Source organism: Nicotiana sylvestris, chromosome 3 (assembly GCF_000393655.2).
Source record: "Nicotiana sylvestris chromosome 3, ASM39365v2, whole genome shotgun sequence".
Taxonomy (NCBI): Eukaryota; Viridiplantae; Streptophyta; class Magnoliopsida; order Solanales; family Solanaceae; genus Nicotiana; species Nicotiana sylvestris.
The window spans coordinates 49,438,496-49,465,683 of record NC_091059.1 but is presented as its reverse complement, the minus strand read 5'-3'; the positions used below and the strand labels follow the sequence as shown (position 1 = coordinate 49,465,683).

Sequence of the window (27,188 nt, the reverse complement as noted above, 5' to 3'; positions counted from 1 at the left end):
ATTCCAAAAATAAGGACATTTTAAGCTATTAATTAAATAAAATCCCATAACAAGGGTCTAAATCACAAATGCGGAAAGAAACACAAGCCATCAGGGTGTCACAAGTCACGAGCATCTACTAAGGTTTGAATACAAGGAATACTACCACAGTCTGGAAAAATACTAAAACAACCTAAGGAAGATGAGAGGGAGAAGAGTAAGGCTGCGAACGCCAGACAGCTACCTTGCTCCGATGGACCTACCGCTGAGTAATCAACACCCACTACCGAGTTCAAAAATACCTGAATCTGCACACAACGTGCATGGAGTAATGTGAGTACGCCAACTCAGTAAGTAATAAAAGTAAATAGAGACTGAGCAATAAGAAAACACATAATCCACATTATAACACCACAATAAATACAATATGTTTCCAAAACAATTTATAACTCAAATCATCTCAATAAAAATCCAATTTCAGTAAAGATCCTTTGAAAATGTCTTTCAACAATTTTTCAAACGAAGTGATAAAATGGTGAGTAAAAATAGTGAAAACATAATTAGCCCCTTGGGCAAAGCTCACTCGTATACAGCCCCTCGGGCAATATAAATCACAAAGAGCCCCTCGGGCAAGACATATATCATAAACCGCCCCTCGGATATAGCATTAATCAGAACCAGCCCCTCAGGCTACCTCACAATCACTCGTAATCAGTCCCTTGTGCACAACATAAATCAAGATCAGCCCCTCGGGCAACATAATATCACTCACTCTGGGTACCCGCGCTCACAGAGGGTGTTCAGACTCCGGAGGGGCTCCTACATCCCAAGTGCTATGACAAGCCATCTCGTGACATAATAAATCAGGCCCTCAGCCTCATAACAACAAGCCACCTCGTGGCATATATCAATCAGGCCCTCAGCCTCACAATATCATGAATCAGTAACAATCTATTGTGACATGCAGCCCGATCCTTTAATATCCTCACAATACAGGCCCTCGACCTCACTCAATCAGAAACCTCTCGAGCCACTCGGCTAACAGTAAAACAGCGCGTTCATCCCAAAATATCATTTATAGTATGAAAATGGAGTAAATAAGGTTAAATTATGAAATTAGTAAAATACAGCATGACTGAGTACATATATTAAATAAAACAAGTGTGGAATAGTATAAAAGCCTCTAAGGGTCCAAACAGCTTGGCACGACGCCCAAATATGGCATCCAGCCCAAAACATAGTAATACTTTCCAAATCACAATAGAATCAAATAATTTTCAATCAAATATGCAACTTAAAAGTCATGCGGAATGGACCAAGTCACAATCTCCAACGGTGCACGCCCCCATGCTCGTCATCTAGCGTGTGTGTCACCTCTAGGTAGTGAAACGATGTGAAATCTGGGGTTTTATACCCTCAGGACAAGATTTACAATTATTACTTACCTCAAACTGGCCAAAGCTCTAACATGTGATTCCCTTGCCTCTCGACTCGGCCTCCAAATGCTCTGAATCTAACCAAAATCAGTATCGCATCATTAATACACGCTAAAGGAACAAAGCCCATGCAAAAATGTTACAACCCATATTCACGTACGTTGGTTCATGCCATAAGTTAGTCGACGTAAATCTTAGAAGTGATTATCTTTGAGATGATAAGAAGTTAATCATATTGGTCTTAAATGATACAAGGATGTATAAGGGTGGTTAACAAGTATTAGAAGTTAAACGAATCAAGGATGTTGTAACCCGTATTTTTGGGTAAATCTAGGGGTGATAATATTCTCAAGAGGTCATGTTTTAAGGTATTTGAATCATATAATATCTGTATCATAAGTCTTGAAGTCAAACGAGTTATGAAACAAAAGTCGACAAAAGTTGTCGCAACTTATGTTTATAATTTTACTTAAACTTTTGGTCAAATGTTACTACTTTTTTATCCCAATTTACTTGAAATTACGGGGTGATGTACCCACCAAATTGAAGAACTATGAGTCTAGTTTCCATCTAATTAAATCGTTCATCAATACGATCTTGGAGTATAGAGATATTCATATTTTTGCAAGACTGCGCAAATTGGTAAGTGACAAGTAGGTGCATCACCTACTTGCCAAAATGAGAGAACTCAATTAAAAGCCTCAAAGTCGGCCAAGAGGGGAATTTAAAGGGCTTATCAACTCATTTATTTCACCCATCTTTCAGACCTTTAAAACCAAATTGAACCCCTTCAACTCCACCCCAAAAATCCCACACAAACCCTAGGGTATTTCGGGTGTTACGACGTGATTCTAGTGCCGAAAAGTCCAGACAACTTGCTAATTCATTTTTTTCTTTCTTGTAGCTGCATTAAGGAATTGATTTTTATGAAGGACCAGGTTTCGTGGTTTATACTCAGTACAAGGTAAGGTTGTGCTTCTCCTTCCATTATCTATGCGTTTGCGAGTTGTAACTCGATCGTAAAGACTAGACCTAGCGAGTTTCGAAAGAATGGTATGTTGTTTGTTGTTGCGTCATGGTTGGCTGATTGTGAACATATTTTTAAGTTGAATCCATGGCTGTTTTATTGGATAAGAGGCTTAATTATGTACTTTTGGTTGTGTTTCGTAATTTGAAAGAAAAGACAAGTCGAAACATGTTTAAGTAAACTGAAAAATTAATTTTGAGTTGCTGAACTTGTGGGACTGTTTTGTAGGCTGTTTCGTGTTGTTATTGGGTTGTCTATTTTCCTACTATTTTTATGGAGTTGAGAGGTGAAAGGGTGTGGAGAAACACCACATAATGGCAAGGTTTTTTGTTGGTCGTTCATCGTAACACTTTCGGATTGTTTGACACTATTATGGTTGTCGTTTTGTGTATGAAGTGATCGGGGTATGTTGGGCTGTATGGTGATTGTTTTGACTTGTTTGAAGTAATATTATATGGAAGGTGATGTCCGTTTCATCGTAAAATAGGTTGTGGTCGATACATAATATTACGACGCTTAAACAATAACGATAGTGTCATTTCTCTTATTGTAGACTAAGGAGTCATGACATTTGCGTAGCTTGAGGTTGGGCAGTGTATATACAAGGTATGTGAGGCTATCCCTTTCCTTCATTTGCATGACTTCGATTGTACATAATGCAATGAACGAGCTTCCAAAGATACTCTACTCTTAGAAGCTAGCAGTACTTACATTAATTCCCTTCTTATGGAACAATTGATGTTGAGGTTGCTTCTTTATTCTTATGTTATCAATGTTTTGGTACTTCCTGATTCTTATAAGATTCTAGATGAAGAGTTAGTCCTAATAATGTGTACAGAGGATACCGACCTTACGTCCCATCGAAAGGTTCAGAATATTATTCCAATGAGTCCAGCATGCATTATATATATGTATCTACTTTACTCTACCGACCGCGCTATTGAAGGCCGAGTAAGGCACCTATTGTGCAACCACTAATCAGTTGGGTTTTATCGAGCTCCACGTGGTCGGGTACGTTTTACCGAGCCTATTATGGCCGGGTACGATATGATAATGATAATGCCCATAGAGGTGTAGGTTTAAAAGTTTATGTATATATATATATAATATATATATATATATCACATATTTCATGTCAGTAACCCTCAGAGGTACCCAGATGTTATAGGTTGTATATTCTTTATCCCTGTTTACATTACTATTTTTACTTATGCTTTCTTGCCTTACATACTCAGTACTTTATTCGTACTGACGTCCTTTTTATTTATGGACGCTGCATGTCGTGCTGCAGGTCCTGATCGACAGGTAGACGCAGCTCCCCCACCAGAGTAGGCTTTCTAGTTCAGCAGTTATCGGCAAGATCCCTTCTCCGGACTTGCCGTGGTTTTGGTATGCAATCTTTGTTATAGATATTATGGGTATGTCAGGGCCCTGTTCTGGTAATGTTGCAGCACTTATGATCCTTTAGAGGCTCATAGATAGGTGTCGACTCATGTATAGTTTGGTATACCTTGTCGGCTGATTTTTGTTGTATAATCTTTCATGGGAGCATGGTAGCTCGTACCTTATAGGTATTTTCTTGGCAGTCTTGGCATCCCATGTTATGTATGTTCATTCCACTATCTTTCATTATTTGTTGTTCATGATCATTTCTATCTTTCATAATGATCTCGTCGGCCCTTAAAGATATAAAGGAAGGTTAGATAAAATGTACGTTGATGCCCGACAATTATGACCCAGGTGCTAGTCATGATCCTCCAGTTTGGATCCTGACAAACTTGGTATCATAGCAAGTTTGTCTTAGGGGTTGTCTATGAGCCGTGTCTAGTAGAGTCTTGATTATGGATGTGTAGTGTGCCACATTTATAATTAGGAGGCTACATAACATCTAGGGTTGTTACCTTCTTCCTGAATCTAGATCGTGCGTGGAGTTGAGTCGTAAGTGTTCGTCTCCAGTATTCACCTTGTTTTCTTTCAGCAATGCCTTCGACTAGGAAGCAAAAAATTAGTAGATGTCTTGATACAGCTGCGGGAGAGAGTATCAGTCAGGTGCCCCAAGCCAGAGCAAGCCAAAGTGAGGCTCAGAGTGAGATACCGTCTCATACCTCATCTACGCCGTCTCCTCCAGAGGATATTAGGAGGCACCCAGCACCACCAGTTCCTCCGTCTGGAACTACAGATCAGGATATGCGGAATGCAGTGCAATTATTGACTAGCTTAGTAGCTGCTCAGGCTTAGAGGCAGAATACCGGTGCTGTTGATAAACCGGTTAGTACGAGAGTTCGTAATTTTATTAATCTAGACCCACCAGTGTTTACCAAATCAGACCCCAAGGAGGACCCGCAGACTTTTATTGATCAGGTTCATCGTACACTACGGGTCATGCATGCTAGTGATACAGAGGCAGTAAAGTTGGCTTCTTATCGGCTACAGGATTTAATGGTATTCTGGTATGATAGATGGGAGAGATCCAGGGGTCCGAATGCTCCTCCAGCTGAGGAAAGAATTTTCTAAGGCCTTTCTTCGTCACTACTTGCCAATTGAGATATGACGAGCTACAGCTGATAAGTTCTTGAACCTTCGACATGGTAATATGAGTGTGCGGGAGTATAGTATGCAGTTTGATTCTTTAGCAAGGTATGCTCCCCATATGATGGCCGAGACGAGCGATAGGGTGTATCTGTTCGTGAATGGGTTGGGACCACATCTGATAAATGAGTGCACGACAGCCTCCTTGGTGGAGGGCATGGATATTTCTCGTATTCAGGCTTATGCCCGGACCGTAAAGGATCATAAGCGCCAGCAAAGGGCATATATGGAGCAGGATAGGGGCCAACATAAGAGGGCGAGATTTGCAGGGTATTCTGATGACTTCAGAGGCAATGTCAGGCCCCAGTCTTTGAGGAGTTCGGTGCCACCTATAGCTAGTGCTCCTCTACAGTTTTAGAAGCCTCGGTATGATCGATTTAATTATTCTGGTCGAGGTCAAAGTTCGCAAACATCAGGCTTGCAATATCATAGGGAAACTAGTCAGACGAGACCCCCAATACCACGTTGTGATCAGTACGGCAAGGCCCACTTTGAACTGTGTCATTGAGGTTCTGATGCGTGATATTCTTGCGGACACCTTAAACATATGATGTGGGATTTCCCTAACATAGGAGGTGGTGGTATGGCTCAGCCGACTGGATCTATGTCTGGTTCTTCCTCATCAGTTCAACCTCCAGCACGAGGGTTTCAGCAGTCGACGGGTCATGGTAGAGGTAGAGGTGCAGTGCCGAGTTCGAGTGGTGCTCAAAATCAAACCTATGCTCTAGTGGGTCGACAAGATCTCGAGTCGTCTTCAGATGTTTTTACAGGTATATTGTCTGTGTTTTCTTACGATGTATATGTGTTTATTGATCTGGGATCTACATTATCATATGTTACACTCTTTGTGGCTAATAAGTTTGGCGTTGAACCTGAATTGATAAGTAAACCACTTGCGGTATCTACTCCGATAGGAGATTCTATTATTGCTAGGAGGGTATATAGAGGTTGCACAGTGATGATTTGTAGTTGTCAAACGTCGGCAAATTTATTTGAGTTAGAAATAGTTGATTTCAATGTGATAATGGGGATGGACTGGTTGGCCTCATGCTATGCAAATATTGAATGTCATACGAAGATGGTTAGGTTTCCGTTTCCTGGTAAACCTATCATTGAATGGAAGGGGAACATTGCTACGCCGAAATGTAGGTTTAGTTCCTATCTTAAGGCAAGGAAGATGATCTCAAAATGTTATATTTATCATCTCGTTCATATTAGGTATGTGTAGGCGAAGCCGCCTACTCTACAATCAATCCCTCTGGTCAATGAATTTCCAGATGTTTTCCCAGATGAACTCCCAGGCCTTCCTCCTGAAAGGGAGATTGAGTTTAGCATTGATATGTTGCCTGACACTCAAGCCATATCTATTCCTCCATACAAGATGGCCCCGGTAGAGTTGCGAGAGTTGAAGGCACAGTTGAAGGACTTGCTGGATAAGAGCTTCATTAGGCCTAGCACTTCACCTTGGGGTGCGCCAGTTCTGTTCGTGCGGAAGAAAGACGGATCGTTAAGGATGTGTATCGATTATTGACAGTTGAATAAGTTTACAATAAAGAACAAGTATCCACTTCCAAGGATTGATGACATGTTTGACCAACTCTAGGGTGCCAAGTATTTCTCCAAGATTGACTTACGTTCAGGGTATCATCAGGTGAGGGTTAAGGAGAAGGATATTCCAAAGATGGCCTTCCAGACAAGATATGGGCACTTTGAGTTCTTGGTGATGTTGTTCGGGCTAACAAATGCCCCAGTAGCTTTTATGGATCTCATGAATACTGTATTCAGGCCCTATCTTGATGTGTTCGTGATGGTATTCATTGATGACATTCTGGTGTATTCTCGTTCGGAGGTAGAACATGCGGGCCACTTGCGGATAGTATTACAAATGCTTCAGGATTGTTAGTTATATGCTAAGCTCTCCAAATGTGAATTCTGGCTGAACTCGGTAGCATTCCTAAGCCATGTGATATCTGACGAGGGTATTAGTGTCAACAGTCAGAAAATCAATGCAGTAAAGAATTGGCCAAGACCTACAACACCATCAGAAGTCCGCAGTTTCCTAGGGCTAGCAAGATATTATAGGCAATTTGTAAAAGGGTTTTCCTCTATATCAGCACCATTAACTAAGTTAACACAAAAAGCTACTAAGTTCCAGTGGTCTGACGCTTGTGAACGAAGTTTTCAGAAGCTAAAGAATCGATTAACATCTGCACCAGTGCTCACTCTCCCAGAAGGAACAGAAGGTTATGTGGTATATTATGATGCCTCAGGTATAGGTTTGGGGCGCGTATTGATGCAACGTGGGAAGGTGATTGCTTATGCATCAAGACAATTGAAGAAGCATGAAAAGAATTACCCGACCCATGATTTGGAATTGGCTTATATGCTTTGAAGATATGGTGGCACTACTTATACGGTGTCCATGTTGACATCTACATAGATCACAAGAGTTTACAATACATCTTCAAGCAGAATGAGTTAAATTTGAGGCAGCGTAGGTGGCTTGAATTATTGAAAGATTACAATGTCGAGATATCATACCATCCTGGTAAAGCCAATGTTGTGGCAGACACTCTCAGTCATAAGTCAATGAGAAGCTTAGTACACATTGAGGCAGGTATACAAGGGTTGACTAAAGAGCTTTATCAGCTAGCCAATATGAGAATCAGATTGTTAGACTTTGATGACGAAAGTGTTACTGTACAGAATACAGCAGAATCATCTTTGGTAGCCAAGGTAAAAGCACGACAATACGAAGATCCTACCTTAGTATGATTGAAAGATAGCATTCAGCAATGTAAAATTATGGCTTTCGAGATTGGAGAAGATGGGTCACTGAGATACCATGGCTGATTATGTGTGCCTAATGTGGCAGGGTTGCGAGAGAAGATTATGATTGAGATTCATCAATCCTGATATTCCATTCATCCCGGCTCGACAAAGATGTATCATGACATTAAGGAGCAGTATTGATGGGATAACATGAAGAAGTCTATTGTAGAATTTGTAGCCCAGTGTCCTAATTGTCAACAAGTAAAGATCGAGCATCAGAAATCCAGTGGATTGCTTCAGAATATAGAGATTCCAACCTGGAAATGGGACGTGATTAATATGGACTTCATTATTGGATTGCCTCACTCTTATCATAAGTTTGACTCAATCTGGGTGATAGTTGATTGACTTGCAAAATATGCCCATTTTCTGCCAGTTAAGACAACTTACACAACTGAAGATTATACGAAGTTGTATATCAAGGAAATTGTTAGGCTTCATGATGTGCCAGTATCTATTATATCAAACCGAGGAGCGCAATTTACGGCTAACTTTTGGAGGTCTTTTCATAAGGGTTTAGGCACACAAGTGAATCTCAGCACTGCATTCCATCCACATACTAACAGACAAAAGCTTAACGTACCATTCAGACACTTGAAGATATGCTACGAGCATGTGTTCTGGATTTCAAGGGGAGTTGGGATGACCATCTTCCACTCATAGAATTTTCCTACAATAATAGCTACCATTCTAGTATTAAAATGGCCGCATACGAGGCACAATGCGATAAGAGATGTAGATCACCACTTGGATGGTTTGAAGTCGGTGAACAAAACTATATGGGCCAAATTTGACTCACCAAGCCATCGAGAAGGTGAAACTAATACAAGAGCGGCTAAGGACGGCGCAAAGCAGGCAAAAGTCTTATTCCGATGTTCGAAGTAGCAATCTGGAGTTTGAGGTTGGTGATTGGCTTTTCCTGAGGATCTTGCCGATGAAGGTTGTTATGCATTTTGGGAAGAAGGGTAAGCTAAGTCCGCGGTATATCGGTCCGTACAAAATTCTTCGACGAATTGGACAGGTTGCTTATGAGTTAGAATTGCCATCCGAATTGGAATTTGTCCACCCGGTATTCCATGTATCCATGTTGAGGAAATGTATTGGAGACCCTTCTTGGGTCATACCTATCAAAGATGTACAAGTTACAGAGGATCTATCATATGAAGAAGTGCAGTGACTATATTAGATCGACAAGTCCGCAAGCTGAGAACAAAGGATGTAGCTTCCGTCAAAGTATTGTGGAGAAACAAGAACATGGAAGAAATGACATGGGAAGAAAAAGAGGGGATGAAGTCTAAATACCCTTACTTGTTCTAGATTCAAGATAACGAGGGGACGCAGGACGCATTAGAAGGTGAAATGGCTCTATGAGGTAAGTAGTAGCTTGAGAATACTTTTCCTTAATACAAAATGGTGATACATAGATAATGTACATATCCATAATGCTTGGTATAGCCTTGTGAGACAATACGTTGGGTTTAGCTGCTTAAAAGTTTGGCTAGTATCCATTTTATAGGGGAAACTCGGCCGGAAATTTCCATTGGAATCCACGATGAGTTAGACTCCCTATAAACCCTTACATTTGAGGACGAATGTTCCTAGGGGGAGAGTGTTATAACCCATATTTACGTACATTGGTTCATGCCATAAGTTAGTTGACGTAAATCTGAGAAGAGATTATATTTGAGATGAAAAGAAGTTAATCCTATTGGTCTTAAATGATACAAGGGTGTATAAGGGTGTATTAGAAGTTAAACGAATCAAGGATGTTGTAACCCGTATTTTTGGGTAAACCTAGGGGTGATAATATTCTCAAGAAGTCGTGTTTTAAGGTATTTGAATCATATATAATCCGTATCATAAGTCTTCAAGTCAAACGAGTTATGAATCAAAAGTCGACAAAAATTGTAGCAACTTATGTTCATAATTTGACTTAAACATTTGGTCAAATGTTACTACACTTTTCTCCCAATTTACTTGGAATTACGGGGTGATATACCCACAAAATTGAAGATCTATGAGTCTAGTTTCCAATGTAGTAAACCGTTTATTAATACGATCTTAGAGAATAAAGATATTCGCATTTCTGCGAGACTGCGCAGATTGGTAGAAGACAAGTAGGTGCATCACCTACTTGCCAAAATGAGAGGACTCAATTAAAAGCCCCAAAGTCGGCCAAGAGGGGACTTTAAGGGCTTATCAACTCATTTATTTCACCCAGCTTTCAGACCTTGAAAACCAAATTGAACTCTTGCAGCACATCCCCAAAAATCTCACACAAACCCTAGGGTATTTCGGGTGTTACGGCATGATTCTAGTGCCGAAAAGTCCGGACAGCTTGCTATTTTCAATTTCTTCTTCTTATAGCTGCATTGAGGAACTGATTTTTGATGAAGAAGGACCAGGTTTCGTGGGTTATAATCAGTACAAGGTAAGGTTATGCTTCTCCTTCCATTATCTATGCGTTTGTGAGTTGTAACTCGATCGTAAAGACTAGACCTAGCGAGTTTCGAAAGAATGGTATGTTGTTTGTTGTTGCGTCATGGTTGGCTGATTGTGAACTTATTTTTAAGTTGAATCCATTGCTGTTTTATTGGAAAAGAGGCTTAATTATGTACTTTTGATTGTGTTTCGCAATTTGAAAGAAAAAACAAGTCGAAACATGTTTAAGTAAACTGAAAAATTAATTTTGAGTTGTTGAACTTGTGGCACTGTTTTGTGGGTTGTTTCGTGTTGCTATTAGGTTGTCTCTTTTGCTACTGTTTTTATGGAGTTGAGAGGAGAAAGGGTGTGGAGAAACACCATATAATGGCAGGGTTGTTTGCTGGTCGTTCGTCGTAACATTTTCGGACTGTTTGACACTATTATTGTTGTCGTTTTGTGTATGAAGTCATAGGGGTATGTTGGGTTGTTTGGTAATTGTTTTGACTTGTTTGAAGTCATATATATAGGGAAGGTGTTGTTTGTTTCATCGTAAAATAGGTTGTGGTTGAAACATAATAGTTACGACGCTTAAACGATAACGATAGTGTCATTTCTCTTATTGTAGACTAAGGAGTCGTGACATTTGCATAGCTTGAGCTTGGGCAATGTATATACAAGGTATGTGAGGTTATCCCTTTTCTTTTTTTGCATGACTCCGATTGTACATAATGCAATGAAGGAGCTTCCAAAGATACTCTACTCTTTGAAGCTAGCAGTACTTACATTGTTTCCGTTCTTATGGAACAATTGATGTTGAGGTTGCTTCTCTTATTCTTATGTTATCAATATTGTTGGTACTTCCTGATTCTTATAAGATTCTTCATGAAGAATTAGTCCTAATAAATACCGACCATACGTCACTCTGAAAGATTCAAAATATTATTCCAATGAGTCCAACATGGATTATATATATGTATCTATTTTATTCTACCGAGCCGCGCTATAGACGGCTCGGTACGGCACCTATTGTGAAACCACTGATCAGTTGGATTTTTCCGAGCTCCACATGGCCGGGTACGTTTTACCGAGCCTATTACAGCCGGGTACGATATGATGATGATGATGCCCACAAAGGCATAGGTATTAATGGTTTATGCATATATATGTATGTATCACGCATTTCATGTCAGTAGCCCTCAAAGGTACCCAGATGTTACAAGTTGTATATTCTCTATCCCTGTTTACATTATTGTTCTTACTTATACTTTCTTGACTTACATACTCAGTACATTATTCGTACTGATGTCCTTTTTATTTATGGACGCTGCATGTCGTGCTACAGGTCCTGATAGACAGGTAGACGTAGCTCCCCCACCATAGTACGCTTTCTTGTTCAACGGTTATTAGCAAGATCCCTTCTCTGGACTTGCCGTGGTCTTGGTATGCAATCTTTGTTATAGATATTATGGGTATGTTGGGACCATATTCCAGCAATGTTGCAACACTTATGCTCATTTAGAGGCTCATAGACAGGTGTCGACTCATGTATAGTTTGGTATGCCTTGTTGGCTGATTTTTGTTGTAGTCTTTCATGGGAGCGTGGTTGCTCGTACCTTATAGGTAGTTTCTTGGCAGTCTTGTCATCCCATGTTATGTATGTTTATTCCACTATCTTTCATGTTTGTTGTTCATGATCCATTTCTATCTTTTATAATGATCGCGTCAGCCCGGTAATTATGGGCGGGGTGCTAGTCATGATCCTCTAGTTTGGGTCATGACAGAAAATTATCAAATTAACTCAAAAATCCCGAAATTGGCCAAATCCGACCCCCGAGCCCACGTCTCGGAATCCAACAAAAATCATAAAACCAGAATCCTTATCCTCTCATGAGTACATATACACCAAATTTACCAAAATCTAATTTCATTTGACCCCTCAATCGCCCAATTTTAACTCTTAGGTTTCAAGCCCTAATTCCCTAATTTTCACCCTTAAATCCCACAAATTTCATGCTTAATCAACATAAAATCATCATAGAAGCAAGTTTTAGGTTCAAAAAAATTACCTCAACGATTTGCCCCTTCAATCCCTCTTCAAAACCATCCAAAAGCTCCAAAACCCGAGTTGAAATTGTGAAGAATGACCAAAATTCGCGAAGGGGAGCTTGTATGCTTTCTCCCCCGGGGATTCCGCACCTGCGATCCCACAAGCGCACCTGCGTTTCCGTTTCTACGAAAAATATCTGCTTCTGCGGATTTCACTTAACATCACAGCCCTCGCATCTGCAGTAGCCTTATTGCTTCTGCGGCATCGCATATGCAATTTACCAAGCCGCACATGCAATCCTACACGCACATGCAGTCCTACACGCACATGCGCCTCTTTTTCGCTCCTACGGATCTCACACCTGCAATCCTCAATCTGTAGGTGCGGATATGACAGAAGCAGCAACACCAGCTGCAATTTCTCAAGTTCAAACTTTCCGAAAACTATCCAAAGTCATCCCGAGTCCCCCGGGACATCAACCAAAAATACAAACAAGTCACGTATCACTATTCAAACTTATTACAACCTTCGGAACAGTCAAAACAACATCAAAAGACCAAATCACCCTCGGATTCAAGCCTAAGGATTTCCAAACTTCCGAATTCCGTAACCAATCCAAAAACCTCTCAAACCTTATCCAATTGACCTGAAATTTTGCACACACTTCACAAATGACACAACGGACTTACTCAAATTTCTGGAATTCCATTCCGACCCCGATATCAAAATTTTCACTGCTGACCGAGAAATACTAAATTTCTAATTTTCGCCAATTCAAGCCTAATTCTACCACGGACCTCCAAATCACATTCCGGACGCGCTCCCAAGTCCAAAATCACCTAACGGAGCTGACCAAATCATAAAAATCCAAATCCGAGATCAAATACTAAAAAGTCAAAACTTGGTCAAACCTTTCAAATTTAAAGCTTCAAGCTGAGAATCATTCTTCATATCTATTCCGATTAACCTAAAAACCAAAACTGGCGATTTACATATATCATAATACATCATATGGGGCTAGTCATGCCCGAGATCTGGCGAGCGAAGTGCAACTGCTCAAAACGACCGATCGAGTCGTTACATCCTCCCCCACTTAAACATACGTTCGTCCTCGAACGTGCCCAAAGTTGTTCCCAAAAGCCAACAAATCACTGTATAACCTTACCATGCACATACTCGGGGGTGATCCCACGTCACCCTATCCCATATAGGCCCGATAGGACAACATAACTGAAATTTCACAATCCAACCTAGCCCCTTAACCTTAGAACCAAATTTCCACTTCCGAAATTATCTATAAGATCAGAACCTCACATCTATACTCTCAATAAGTCTGAACACGTTGTATCAAGCCATAACCACAACTCAAGATGAAATCCATGATATACCACACAACTCAAACGCTCAATCAAAACAGCTGCTCAAAACAATCGAATACCGATAATAAACCTCTTATCAATTAAAGTCTCACTCCAACACTTTTGTATACTGCCAATGATGAATGAAAAACACAGAAAGTCAGAACCATTCCTCAGATCAACCATTCATGAAGCTCCCTCTCCTTTCACAAGGACCATAGTAAATTTCTAAGTTGAATCTCGATACTATCCTTCCAACATGCTGAAATCAAATCCGATAGTATTCATTCTAGATCTCAATGACCTCGTCTCATCCAACACGACTACTATGGTGATATGACACATCGATACAATCTAAAACCACAACCTAGGTAACCCGCACACCAATAAGCAACAGCCCAAATGTACTCAATTCATGGAAAATGAATCAAATGAGAGGGATGTACCACAAGCTCACCAGTATCACCACAACACAATGCTGAGAACCCATCACACATCGTAGGACCAGAACACATGAATCTAACCCAAAGGATCATACCTCCACATAACTTCGCTACAACTGTGACCCCATCCAAACGCTGGTCTGCATTATATACCTCGAGCCTCTCTGCTCGAAACACATAACCACTCGGAATTCAACATCAAGGACCCATAGTGCATTACCATAATCACGGGGAAGCAAATGACATACACCACACAAACCCGAAAGAACATAACCCATATGCCATCCACCGAGCAATACCCAATACTTTTCTCGCTCGAATTTCACTATGAGACCCCAATAGAATCGCCCCATATGTATATATAACCAACAAATCATAACTCCTCGCAACATGGAAAGGTAACTCATAGATCACCCCAGAACATGAATAAGCTCAACAACAATCGAATCAATACATCCCTCAATAATAGCAACTCGGAGTCAACAAAGCCAACTCGATGCAGAACACACATCCATATTGGCCTACCAATGAACCCCTTATCAAGGAGTTCTTGAAGTTGTTCCTTCAACTCCTTTAACTCCGCCGGTGCCATACAATATGATGGAATAGAAATGGGCTGAGTGCCCGGCACCAAATCAATACCAAAATCAATAACCTTGTCCGGCAGCATGCCCGGCAGGTCTGCAAGAAACACATCCGGAAAATCCCTCACCACCGGAACTGAATCAATGGTAGGAGTCTCTACACTGACATCCCTCACGAAGGCCAAATAAGAAAGAAAACCCTTTTCCAACCATCCGATGGGCCTTCAAAAGTGAAATCACTCTACTGGGAACATAATCCATCAAATCTCACCACTTAATACGTGGCATCCCTGGCATAGCCAACATCATCGTCTTAGCGGAACAATATAGAATAGCACAACACGGAGACAACCAATCCATACCCAATATCACATCAAAATCCACCGTACTAAGCAACAAAATATTTACTTGGGTCTCCAAACCCCCAATAATCTCCACACAAGACCGATATATGTGGTCCACAACCACGACATAAAATGTTTACGAGAACTTTCAGTCTCCAAATCTATAAAGCATACGAATCACCATATCCGATCCCAACTCCACCACCCGTACATCTAACGCACATCTGATACTCGATCATTCCACGAGGGATACTCCTAAAATTCTTTTGTGCCACAATGCAAACTAATATATCAGCAGTCAATGAAACAGGAGAGTGCCGCAATACCAATGAAGTACCCTTAATTCAAACACATTGCCCTTTCTAAAATGTATACCCTCATCAAGACGCACCAATAGTGACATCATTTACCTAGTCATCTGAAAATGTCCATGATGCATAAGAACTTATGTCCTTCCTTCCAGAACTGAACTGTGACCTTACACATGCAAATCTCAACCCTACACAACATACCGCATATACCATGTCATCCTATGATAAATATGAGAACTTCGTAATCCCTTCCGAGCCACAAGAAACTACGTACTCAACCAGCCAAGAACTTTCCATTTGATCACGTCTAGAAGAAAATCACTAACATCACATGCTCCTCACGCCAGTAAAAAATATACATCTCCAACCGTGATAGAAATCACCAAGAACTCTCTGAATCCCCTTTGAACAAAACCAATCTATCAAGACTGAATCCATCTAACTCAACCAAGCTACGCAGATCACCAAAAGCCCAAGAGCATTGCCATGAAACACCTATAGAAACTCATTATCTCATAAGCACCCAAAGAACTAATCATATCCCTTACCATGCCAATCCGACCTACTACCAAGTCGTCCTATTTAGCCAAGTTCCTTTTGAATTCCCTTCAAATTGATACTTCCTCTCGCCATAATACCGCAATACTCAACCAAGACTCACCACACGAGACCCAAGCATAAAATCACACCGCCTAAGACTCATAAGCCGCTGAATATTCTCTTAAATATCCCCAAAAGCACCACATTCCAAATACTTACCCTGAAGAGACTTCTTGCGAATCTAAAGCCATTAGCTTCACCTTCCTGATACTGATATGTAGAATCCATAATGATGTAGAATGCCACAAGTCTTGACACCATCCAATAAAACCTCGATTTCTAGCTAATTACACATCTTGAAAATCCCCAATTTTTACATATAAATCGTGAATCCATTAGAACCATTCTTGAGAGTCATCCACTCTGCTCAAACTTCAATTAGACTGATCAAACAGACCAAACGACATGTGCTCCATTAGCACTCCAATGCCCCAAAAAGTAACTCCACCTTAATGGGACCAAATAAATTCCTGCTCCATGCACATTACATCCTTCACCAATAACAACTCAAGTCATCCCATGATTCTTATACACCCATAAAGCATAACACAACCCCTATCCAAAATTTCCTTTACTCGAGTCATCCTCGATCTCAACCTCTGTAAGCCATAACTAATTCACCAGTATGCCTCAAACTGGAACCAACATAGGACATAACCGTGCAATCAACTAATCAATAGCAGACTCCCCCCACTTGGCTCAAAGGCATACATCAAAATACACAATAATCTCACAATGCATGTACTCTATTATTGCCATAATACCATAGTGACATTAAACTCAATCCTTCATAAGCTCGTGCAACACAAGCCATCTAGTACTTCAAATCTTCTGCAAATCTCGCATTCACCCTCGTAACAGTCAAGCCCACTCTTTTAAGCGATACAAATTCAAATTGCAACACATATACTTCACTGGTAAAAGAGGTCTTCCAACAAACAAAATAAGGATCACACAGACTTCAGAACATTTCGCAGGAGGTAACCCACCTGCTTCGCCTCAAACTAACGCTTTTTTATACCCTTCTACAGTCATAAACATCACGCAATCATATGAAAATCAAATCACGATGAAAATCAAGCACCAAATAGTTCTTTCTACCCTCAAGCGGACCCTTCTCGTCACATTAAAATCATATGAACACATCTCGCGGTAACATCATACTCATCACGCCGCCATCCAGCCATCACTCTCACTAATAGGGACACTATCGAACATATAAATCCAAAAGCACGTGCTCGCACAATCAACACATCAGTGCTCAAACTACAGGCAAAGCCCAGATTCAAGTCTTCTAGACTGGCCCAACATTAACACATAGAAATCACGTCTCGCCTCTCGATTAGGGAATCACAAAGCCGATGCACAGTTGATACTGAGCGATCATGTGTGCATACGAACGCGTGGAAAGAGTTTCAAAAGTTACATTTAGGGCTGAATCAATGACGCGCGGTAAGAATTTAAGAATGTGGGATTTCCTAAAGGTTCTGCAGCCTCTCAAAAATAAGTACAGATGTCTCTGTACCGGTCCGCGAGACTCTACTAAACTTGCTCAAAATTCGTGAGATCTATGTAATCTAGGCTCTGATACCAATTTGCCACGACCCGAAAACCAACCCGGTCATGATGGCGCATATCATGAAACTAAGTCAGCCGACACAATCCCAATCAAACCAATATTCCAAAAATAAGGACATTTTAAGCTATTGATTAAATAAAATCTGATAACAAGGGTCTAAATCACAAATGAGGAAAGAAACATAAGCCCGACATCAGGGTGTCACAAGTCACGAGCATCTACTAAGGTTTGAATACAAGGAATACTACTATAATCTGGAAAAATACTAAAACAACCTAAGGAAGATGAGAGGGAGAAGAGCAAGGCTGCGAACGCCAGACAGCTACCTTGCTAACTCTGATGGACCTACCACTGAGTAATCAACAGCCGCTACCGAGTTCAGAAATACCTGAATCCGCACACAAGGTGCAAGGAGTAATATGAGTACGCCAATTCAGTAAGTAATAAAAGTAAATAGAGACTGAGCAGTAAGAAAACACATAATCGACATTATAACACCACAATAAATACATTATGTTTTCAAAACAGTTTATAAATCAAACATCTCGTTAAAAATCCACTTTCAGTAAAAATCCTTTGAAAATAGTCTTTCAACAATTTTTCAAATGATGTGATAAAATAGTGAGTAAAAATAGTGAAAACATAATCAGCCCCTCGGGCAAAACTCACACGTATACAGCCCCCCGGGCAACATAAATCACAAATAGCCCATCAGACAAGACATGTATCATAAACCGCCCCTCGGCATAATATTAATCAGAACCATCCCCTCAGGCTACTCACAGTTGTTGCGCCCCCTCTTTCTCGCGAAATCGGGTTTATGACATTTGGGAGGATAACTCGTTCCCTTTTGGAGATTAGGTTTGAATAGAAGAGTCGACACCTAATGATTTAAGTGCATTAGGACACTAGAAAGGTTTGATTTGAACAACCAGAGATTGGGTAAGGGCTTGAAATTATCCCAAGGGGAAGGTGTTAGACACCCCTCAAGATCCACTAGTGTGGTTCCTGGCCAGACAATTATTGTAAATTGAGGTGCAATTAACATATAGACAAATAAGGCTCAAATAAGAAGAGATTTGAGTTTGAATACAAAAGAGTTTGAAAACAATTATTAAAAGGCGAATTTTGAAAAGGAGTTACAGTTCTACAAATACTTGAGAGTATAAAAGGAGGGGGATCCTATGTTTATTTATAATATGGATCACATCAATGCAATACCCGGTATGATACTCCTCAGAAGAGGGGATACATGTGGTATTAGCGCACCGGTCATCATATCCATATCTACCCTTCCCACCCCATTAAGGTATTAAGCGTGGATCGGTCTCGACCTCTATTGCATGCTATTACCCTTCTCATTCCTATCAGTCCCGGAGGAATTTAGGATTACTATTCCTATAAGAGGGAGGATTTTAGGGTGACTCTCGGGTTTTAAAGATAAAAAGGCTAAGGCGACATACAAAACATGTAGGACTGCATATTAGGGGGAAACATATAAACAATTAAGAGCCTCATGTATACCTCTGAAGACAATGCACACAAATAGCATGACTTAAACACGGTTAGGGTCGGAATTGAACTCATAATTTTAAAGCATGGTATCTAAGTGATAACAGCAAAGTCAGATTTATTACATGACTCATATAATATGATAACTTTACTAATTTAGTAAAATTGATAAATAACTCCAAAAATAATGTTCTAAAATAATTAGATGTGAAAAGTTAGAAAGCAAATTTATTCCAAAACTCAGTGAACACTAAGCGGCCCAAAATAATTAAATGGAATGATTATTGAGCTCAATCCTTGAAGTGACGTGTCCATTTGGAAGAATACGCCAAAAGAAAGGGCAAATTTCAAAATGATTTTTGAATTAGAACCAAAGTTATAATATCAGTTTTGTTGTCAAAATACTCAAATTTATTGTAAAGTAAGACCTCAGAAATAGGTTAGAAAATACTTATTTTCTGAAAGAGACAAAAATAAACAAACAAATTAGACCGAAGCTATTTGAACTGATAAAAGATGAATGTTAACCAATTATGGACTTAGGTACTATACTGTAAAAGACCTAGCTTATTTTAAGAGCCTTTATCACTACTCATAATTAACTATTCAAACACACAGAAGAGGGAAAGAAAAACTAATTTTACCTATTAGCATGCTATGATCGAAATAAAAGAATTAAAACTAAATAAGCAAGTAGTCAAATAGAGTAGGCAAACACTGTATTCCTAAACACGTAGCAAATAATCACATAGTCCTCCCATCCCTAGTAAATACTCCTTTGATAATTGTATCAGTGTCACTATAAGCCTATTACAAGGCAGATTGAGTGAACTAAATAACAAGATTTCAATGGAGATTTTTCTCACTCAAACAAACCAAACAACGCATAGTCAGTTACTACTTACACTGAGACACGCTTGTTAGTCTTAAAGACGTGATATCTAAGCTTAGTTATACAACGGAGCATGTTGCGATAGTAGAGATCTATAGTAGACAGGAAGATGCTAGACAAGGCTATGAGTCATTCTATTAAACATGAAGTTAATCACCTTATACTCGTAAATGTGGTACATGGTGGTTAAAATGGTGGTTAAAATCCTATGACATGATGAGTATGCGAAAAAATTCTAATAATAAGATTAAACAACAGAGAACTACCATGCATCCCTTGGGCAAACTTTTTTTAAGAAGCATCACGTTACCTTTTTTAGTACTAAGGATACGGTGTTTAAATGATGGAAAACTTCAGTACAAGTTAAAAGTCTAAACAAAATCTGTATTACTTGTTTGGTTAAGCCTAAATCATAGTATCTACTCGACAGAATATTCTAAACAAGTCCAATTGGATCAAACAGATAATAATCCTACATACAAGTTATCTATCGCACAAAAAAGCCAGAACATACAAATAGAATTAAGCACATACTGAGGTTTAAGAAACGTACCTGGCTTTATACTGGCATAATTTCAATAGAGTGCCGCATGGCACTCAGCAGCTCGGCATGGCCAAGAGTTTTACAGAATACAAAACTAAAGAGAAGGACTAGTCTATTCTAACAACAAATAACACGTAAAGGAATCATAATGCATTGTTCAGAAAACTAACCAGTTGAAGAGCATATCAGTAATAGAATATGAAAAATCTGGAATTCCAAGCTTAGACAACAGTAAGTGAACCAAATATTCTCCACATTGTGCAGTGATATGCGCAAGAGACTCTAACAATAGCAACAAGAAACGACAGACACCCCAAAATTACCAGAATCTCAAGAATGTTCAGTAGTATTTATGTCGAACAAGTATAAAGTGCCAAGCTTTGTTTTGCTCGCAGCAATAAAGAAAGGATAATATAGAATGATATAGTAGCAGTGACTGAAAAGCATCCCCCTAGTGCAGAGAACTAGTCAATATTTATAGTAGCCAATTAACCTTAGGGCCTGGTACTAGAATGGAAGGAATCACAAAACCGCATATCGAATAAAGGAAGATTTAGAATTTTAAAAACGAAAATTCTGTCAACCAGGAATTCGGGGATTGGGGAGAGATTTGAGTATTGAAATAGGAAAAGAAGAGCTATAGGTGAATATTTTAACAAAATGAACTAAAATTACTTACCAATCAATGAAATTTGAAGAGTAATTTCTTGATAAAATCCGAAAATCATTAGAAAAAAATCCGCAATTGAACTTTCAAGATTTAATCCAATCAATAACAAATAAAGTGCCTACCTCCAAAACCTGTCTACATTCGAGTGATAAGTTCGAACCCGAGAATGTCGAAATGGGTAGAATAGTACAGAGCTAAAATTTCGGTTGCGAATCATGGTGAATCAATATTTTCGTAGGGCGTTAATAGGAAAAGTAATTAAGGAAACAAAATAAGATAGAAAAGGGAAAGAAGAAAATTATTGAAGTAGGTAAAAAAATGAAGAACTGATGGACGAGAAGAGGCATATATGCCGGCGACAAAGTCGGCAGAAGGTTTGGGCAAAGGGGTGTGTTTTATGAGATGGGTTACTAACAAAAGCTTAATAGAAATGGGCCATTTGCTCTATCTCATGGCTGGCCTTGTAGATTTAAAGGGATTTTTTGGTTAAGTGTAAGGTTGATAATTGAGCTCCTATTAAATTAAAATGACATAGTAATAAAATAATTGGGAATGATAATTAGTAAATCCTATTTTATACAAACATTTGAACAAGCTAAAAATAAATTGTAAATGCTTTATATTTTTTTAAATTTGCTAATACGTAGTAAAAACACAACAACAACAACAACAACGACCCAGTATAATCCCACAAGTGGGGTCTGGGGAGGGTAATATGTACGCAGACCTTACCCCTACCCCGAAGGGTAGAGAGGCTGTTTCCAGGAGACCCTCGGCTCAAAAAAGCAACAGGAGCCGATATATTAGTACCATAAAAATGCATAATAAAATACCAGCAATATAAGAGATATGAAATACAGAATACGAAATACGAAATAGATGGTTGGTATAGTACAACTAGCAGGTAAAGCCCTGCATCAATAGACGACCAATGACATTCTTAGTCTAACTCCTAACTGGCTAGTCTCACTCTATTGTGCTGTAGAAATATTCACAAGTTTCCCCTAACCTACAACCTTAATGCTCGACCTCCATAATTCCCTGTCAAGGGCCATGTCCTCAGTAATCCTAAGTCGCGCCATGTCCTGTCTGATCACCTCTCCCCAATACTTCTTAGGTCGCCCTCTACCTCTCCGCGTGCCCACTACAGCCAGTCGCTCACACCTCCTCACCGGTGCATCAGTGCTCCTCCTCTGAATGTGCCCGAACCATCTGAGTCTTACTTCCCGCATCTTGTCCTCCATGGGGGCCACGCCCACCTTCTCTCGAATATCTTCATTCCTAATCTTATCCATCCTTGTATGCCCGCACATCCACCTCAACATCCTCATCTCTGCTACTTTCATCTTCTGGATGTGTGAGTTCTTTACCGGCCAACATTCAGTTCCATATAACATGGCAGGCCGAACCACTGCTCTATAAAACTTACCTTTTAGTAACGGTGGCACTTTCTTGTCACACAAGACTCCCGACGCTAACCTCCACTTCATCCACCCCACCCCTATACGGTGTGTGACATCCTCGTCAATCTCCCCGGTGCCCTGAATAACTGATCCAAGGTACTTGAAACTACCACTCTTGGGAATGACTTGAGAGTCAAGCCTCACTTCAACTCCCGCTTCCGTCGGCTCAACTCCAAATTTGCACTCGAGGTATTCCGTCTTCGTCCTGCTCAACTTGAAACCTTTAGACTCAAGAGCATGTCTCCAAATCTCTAGCCTCTCGTTGACGCCGCCTCGTGTCTCGTCAATTAGAATAATGTCATCAGCAAATAGCATGCACCATGGCACCTCCCCTTGAATATGATGAGTCAGTGCATCCATCACCAGGGCAAATAGGAATGGGCTGAGCGCAGACCCTTGGTGCAACCCCGTAACAACTGGAAAGTGTTCAGAGTCGCCTCCTACTGTCCTAACCCGAGTCTTAGCTCCAGCATACATGTCTTTAATCACCCTAATATAGTCAACCGAGACCCCTTTATCCTCTAAGCAGCTCCTAATACGTAGTAAAAACAAAAGTTATAAAATTCAAAAATAGTAAAAGTAGTAGTAGTAGTAGTAGTAGTAGTAGTAGTAGTAATATTAATAATAAAGAAGTTGTAGTGCATGTAATAATACACAAAAATGTTATAAATGGAGTTATGACTCTTAAATAAAATAGTAGCTCATTAGAATAAATTCGGGTATAGAAGGACAAAATTGGGTGTCACAGCTGCCCCTCTTTACCCGGGAAGGATGAAAGAGTTTACGGGTAAAGACATGATGGCCAATTTTGACCGAACGAAACGGTTCGAAGAAGTTAGGTCGGGCCCTGGCTTCTGAGCTGCCTACATATCCCTAGTTTTACAGGAATCAAGCCATATGTAGTTCAGGATCTGTCGGCGGAGTATGCCAATGGAGACTTTCCAAGAACGGGCGCTATATCTGGGATGGGGTGAGTGGGCGACTTGTGAGAATGGTTAAGGTTTGATATGGCTGCGGGAACTAGAGAGGGCTTTCTCCTGCCGGGATGGCTGTTGCTCGCTGGTTTACCTGCAAGTAAGCGATACAAGCATATATTGTGCGTAAATTTAAACATGATGCAACTTTCCATTGGACCATGAAAGTTGTTTTTGGACAATTAGGATGACGTCCTTAGACCATGACGTCCTGGGTCATGAAGCGTATAATAAAGAATTCGCAGGCCATGAAATGGTGTTCTCGGGATAAGAGAATGGTGACTCCGAATGGTGACTCCGAACAATGATGCCTTCGGATAATTTGGCGATCTTTCAGCCCATGAGATGCAGTGTCTGGCGATCTTTCAGCCTATGCAATGCAGTAGGTGGCGATCTTTCAACCAATGCAAATGTAAATAAGGTGGCGATCTTTCAGCCATGCACATGTAAATAAGGTGGTGATCTTTCAGCCGTGCAAGTGTAAATAAGGTGGCGATCTTTCAGTCATGCAGATGTAAATAAGGTGGCGATCTTTCAGCCGATGTGAATGTAAATAAGGGGGCGATCTTTTAGCCGTGCAAGTGTAAATAAGGTGGCGATCTTTTAGCCATGCAAATGTAAATAAGGTGGTGATCTTTCAGCCATGCAAATGTAAATAAGGTGGCGATCTTTCAACCGATGCGAATGTAAATAAGGTGGTGATCTTTCAACCAATGCAAATGGAGGTAGAGCTTAACCTCGGAAGGCAGAATGGTAGCCTTATACAATGCAAGAAATGCGGATGGAGGTAGAGCTTAACCTCAGAAGGCAGAATGGTAGCCTTATGCAATGCAAGAATGCAGATGGAGGCAGAGCTTAGTATCGGAAGGCAGAATGGTAGCCTTATGCAATGCAGATAGAGACAGAGCTTAGTCTCGGAAGGCAGAATAGTAGCCTTATGCAATGCAAGAAAATGCAGATGGAGACAGAGGTTAGTCTCGGAAGGCATAACGGTAGCCTTATGCAAGAAGTAAAAACGACAAATGGCAATAGAGTTTTCTTAGCTGATAGTGGATTGCGGTATCGTGATTGCTGGGACATTGTGCCTGTTGGGGACACTATTTTGTGTGGATAGCAGTTGTGATAAAGTGCAATGGTTCGGAAAGTTGTATTCCTGAACTTTGTGAGTCTCGTGAGTGTATAGTATATTTGATGATTTTGCAACTCAAGTGCCTGTATCCAAAGAAAAATCGTGAGTTTTGTAAAAAAAGGGGAGGTTAGTTCGTATTCCCGCTCGCTCTGCTTGACCTGCTCGGCTTTAATCTGATGATACTGCATGTATCATTGGGGTAGCGTTGCCAAACAAGGCAATGCATGATTTAGTAAAGGCATACATAAATACATAATTAAGAATAGTTTTATTTTGATGAACCAACGACTGCAACGTGGTTCAAGACATTGCAACCCTTCTTGTTACGGAATTTTGAGGGTCCTCCTCAAAATTTTACCCCAATTTAATGGATTGATGCTTTCGACTGCTGCTAATGATGATTGGCTGAAATTAACTTCGGAATTTTAAGGGTCCTCCTCAAAATTCTACCCCAGTTTCCAATTGCGGGGGGAAATAAAAGTTTTATTGAATTGTGACTGAACCCATAGGGCTGCCTACGTATCCTCTCTTAAACGGGAATCAGGTCAGGCGTAGTTCAATTTGCATCATATAGAAAAGCATATAGATTAAACATAGTAACGCTTGACTGCATCTGAATTGATCGCCTTTGGCTAGACTTCTCCGTCCATTTCTGCAAGTATGAGGGCTCCTCCTGTTAGAACCCGATGAACCATGTACGAACCCTGCCTGTTGGGAGAGAATTTCCCTTTGGCTTCATCTTGATGTGGAAAGATTTTCTTTAATACCAGCTGCCCCGGTGTGAACTGTCTCGGCTTGACTCTTTTGTTGAAGGCTCTGGACATTCTGTTCTGATAAAGTTAACCATGGCAAATTGCATTCATTCTTTTTCCATCGATAAGAGCCAGCTGCTCGTAACGACTCTTTACCCACTCTGCATCGTCGAGCTCAACTTCTTCTATGATCCTTAGGGAGGGAATTTCTACCTCAGGGGGAATGACGGCCTATGTACCGTAAATGAGCATATAGGGGGTTGCCCCGGTTGATGTGCGGACTGTGGTGCGGTACCCCAATAAAGCAAATGATAACTTTTCATGCCACTATATATGCTTCTCTATCATTTTCCTCAATATCTTCTTGATATTCTTATTGGCGGCTTCTACGGCTTCATTCATCTGAGGTTTGTAGGCTGTAGAATTCATGTGTTTGATCTTGAAGGTTTCACACATGGCTTTCATCAGGTCACTATTGAGGTTGGAACCATTATCAATGACAATTGACTCCGGGATCCCGAATCGACAAGCGATACGATCGCGGACGAAGTCTGCCACAACTTTCTTAGTCACTGCTCTGTAAGATGCTGCTTCAACCCATTTGGTGAAATAATCAATTGCTACTAGGATGAACTTGTGCCCGTTTGATGCGGCGGGTTCGATTGGTCCAATAACATCTATTCCCCATGCAGCGAACGGCCACGGCGAGCTTGTCGCATTAAGCTCGTCTGGAGGCACCTTTATCATGTCTGCGTGTATCTAGAAGCAGTGACACTTTCGGATATATTGGATGCAGTCTATTTCCATAGTCATCCAAAAGTAACCAGCTCGGAGTATTTTCTTGGCTAAGACAAAACCATTCATATGTGAACCGTAGGTCCCTACATAAATTTCCTCTAATAGCCTATGCTTCCTTTGCATCGACACACCTTAGTAATCCCAAATTAGGAGTCCTCCTGTACAGGATTCCTCCACTGTGAAAGAAATTGTTGGATAACATCCGAAGCATGTGCTTCTAAGTAGCGTTTGCGAGTTCTGGGTATTCTCCTTTTGCCAAGTATTCTTTGATATCATGAAACCACGGTTTTCTATCTAATTCTTCTTCGACATGAGCACAAAATTGGGTGTCAACAACAGTCACTCGTAATCAATCCCTCGGGCACAACATGAATCAAGATCAGCCCCTCGGGCAACATCATATCACTCACCCTGGGTACCCGTGCTCACTGAGGGTGTTCAGACTCCGGAGAAGCTCCTACAGCCCAAGCGCAATAACAAGCCATCAGACTCATAATATCATGAATCAGTAACAATCTTTTGCGGCGTGCAGCTAGATCCCATAATATCCTCACAACACAGGCCCTCGGCCTCACTCAGTCAGAAACCTCTCGAGCCACTCGGGCTAATAGTAAAACAGGGTGCTCAGACCAAAATATCATTTATAGTATCAAAACGGAGTAAATAAGGTTGAATTATGAAATCAGTAAAATACATCATGACTGAGTACAGATATTAAATTAAAACTGTGAAGAATAGTAGTAAAAAGCCCCTAAGGGTCCAAACAGCTTGGCACGAGGCCCAAATATGGCATTCAGCCCAAAACATAGTAATACTTTCCAAAGCACAATAGTATCAAATAGTTTTCAATCAAATATACGACTTAATAGTCGTGCAGGACAGACCAAGCCACAATACCCAA

At 40.4% G+C, this 27,188-nt stretch overlaps 1 long non-coding RNA gene across 1 annotated transcript; it reads right to left on the bottom strand.

Annotated features, from left to right (window-relative positions):
• Positions 1–21,597, bottom strand: LOC138888731 (uncharacterized). The gene is made up of 3 exons (XR_011406028.1): positions 17,880–21,597; positions 1,425–1,492; positions 1–287 (listed from the first exon to the last, which is right to left on the bottom strand). It is a non-coding gene; the product is annotated as an uncharacterized lncRNA (long non-coding RNA).
• Between the last annotated feature and the right edge of the window lie 5,591 nt (positions 21,598–27,188).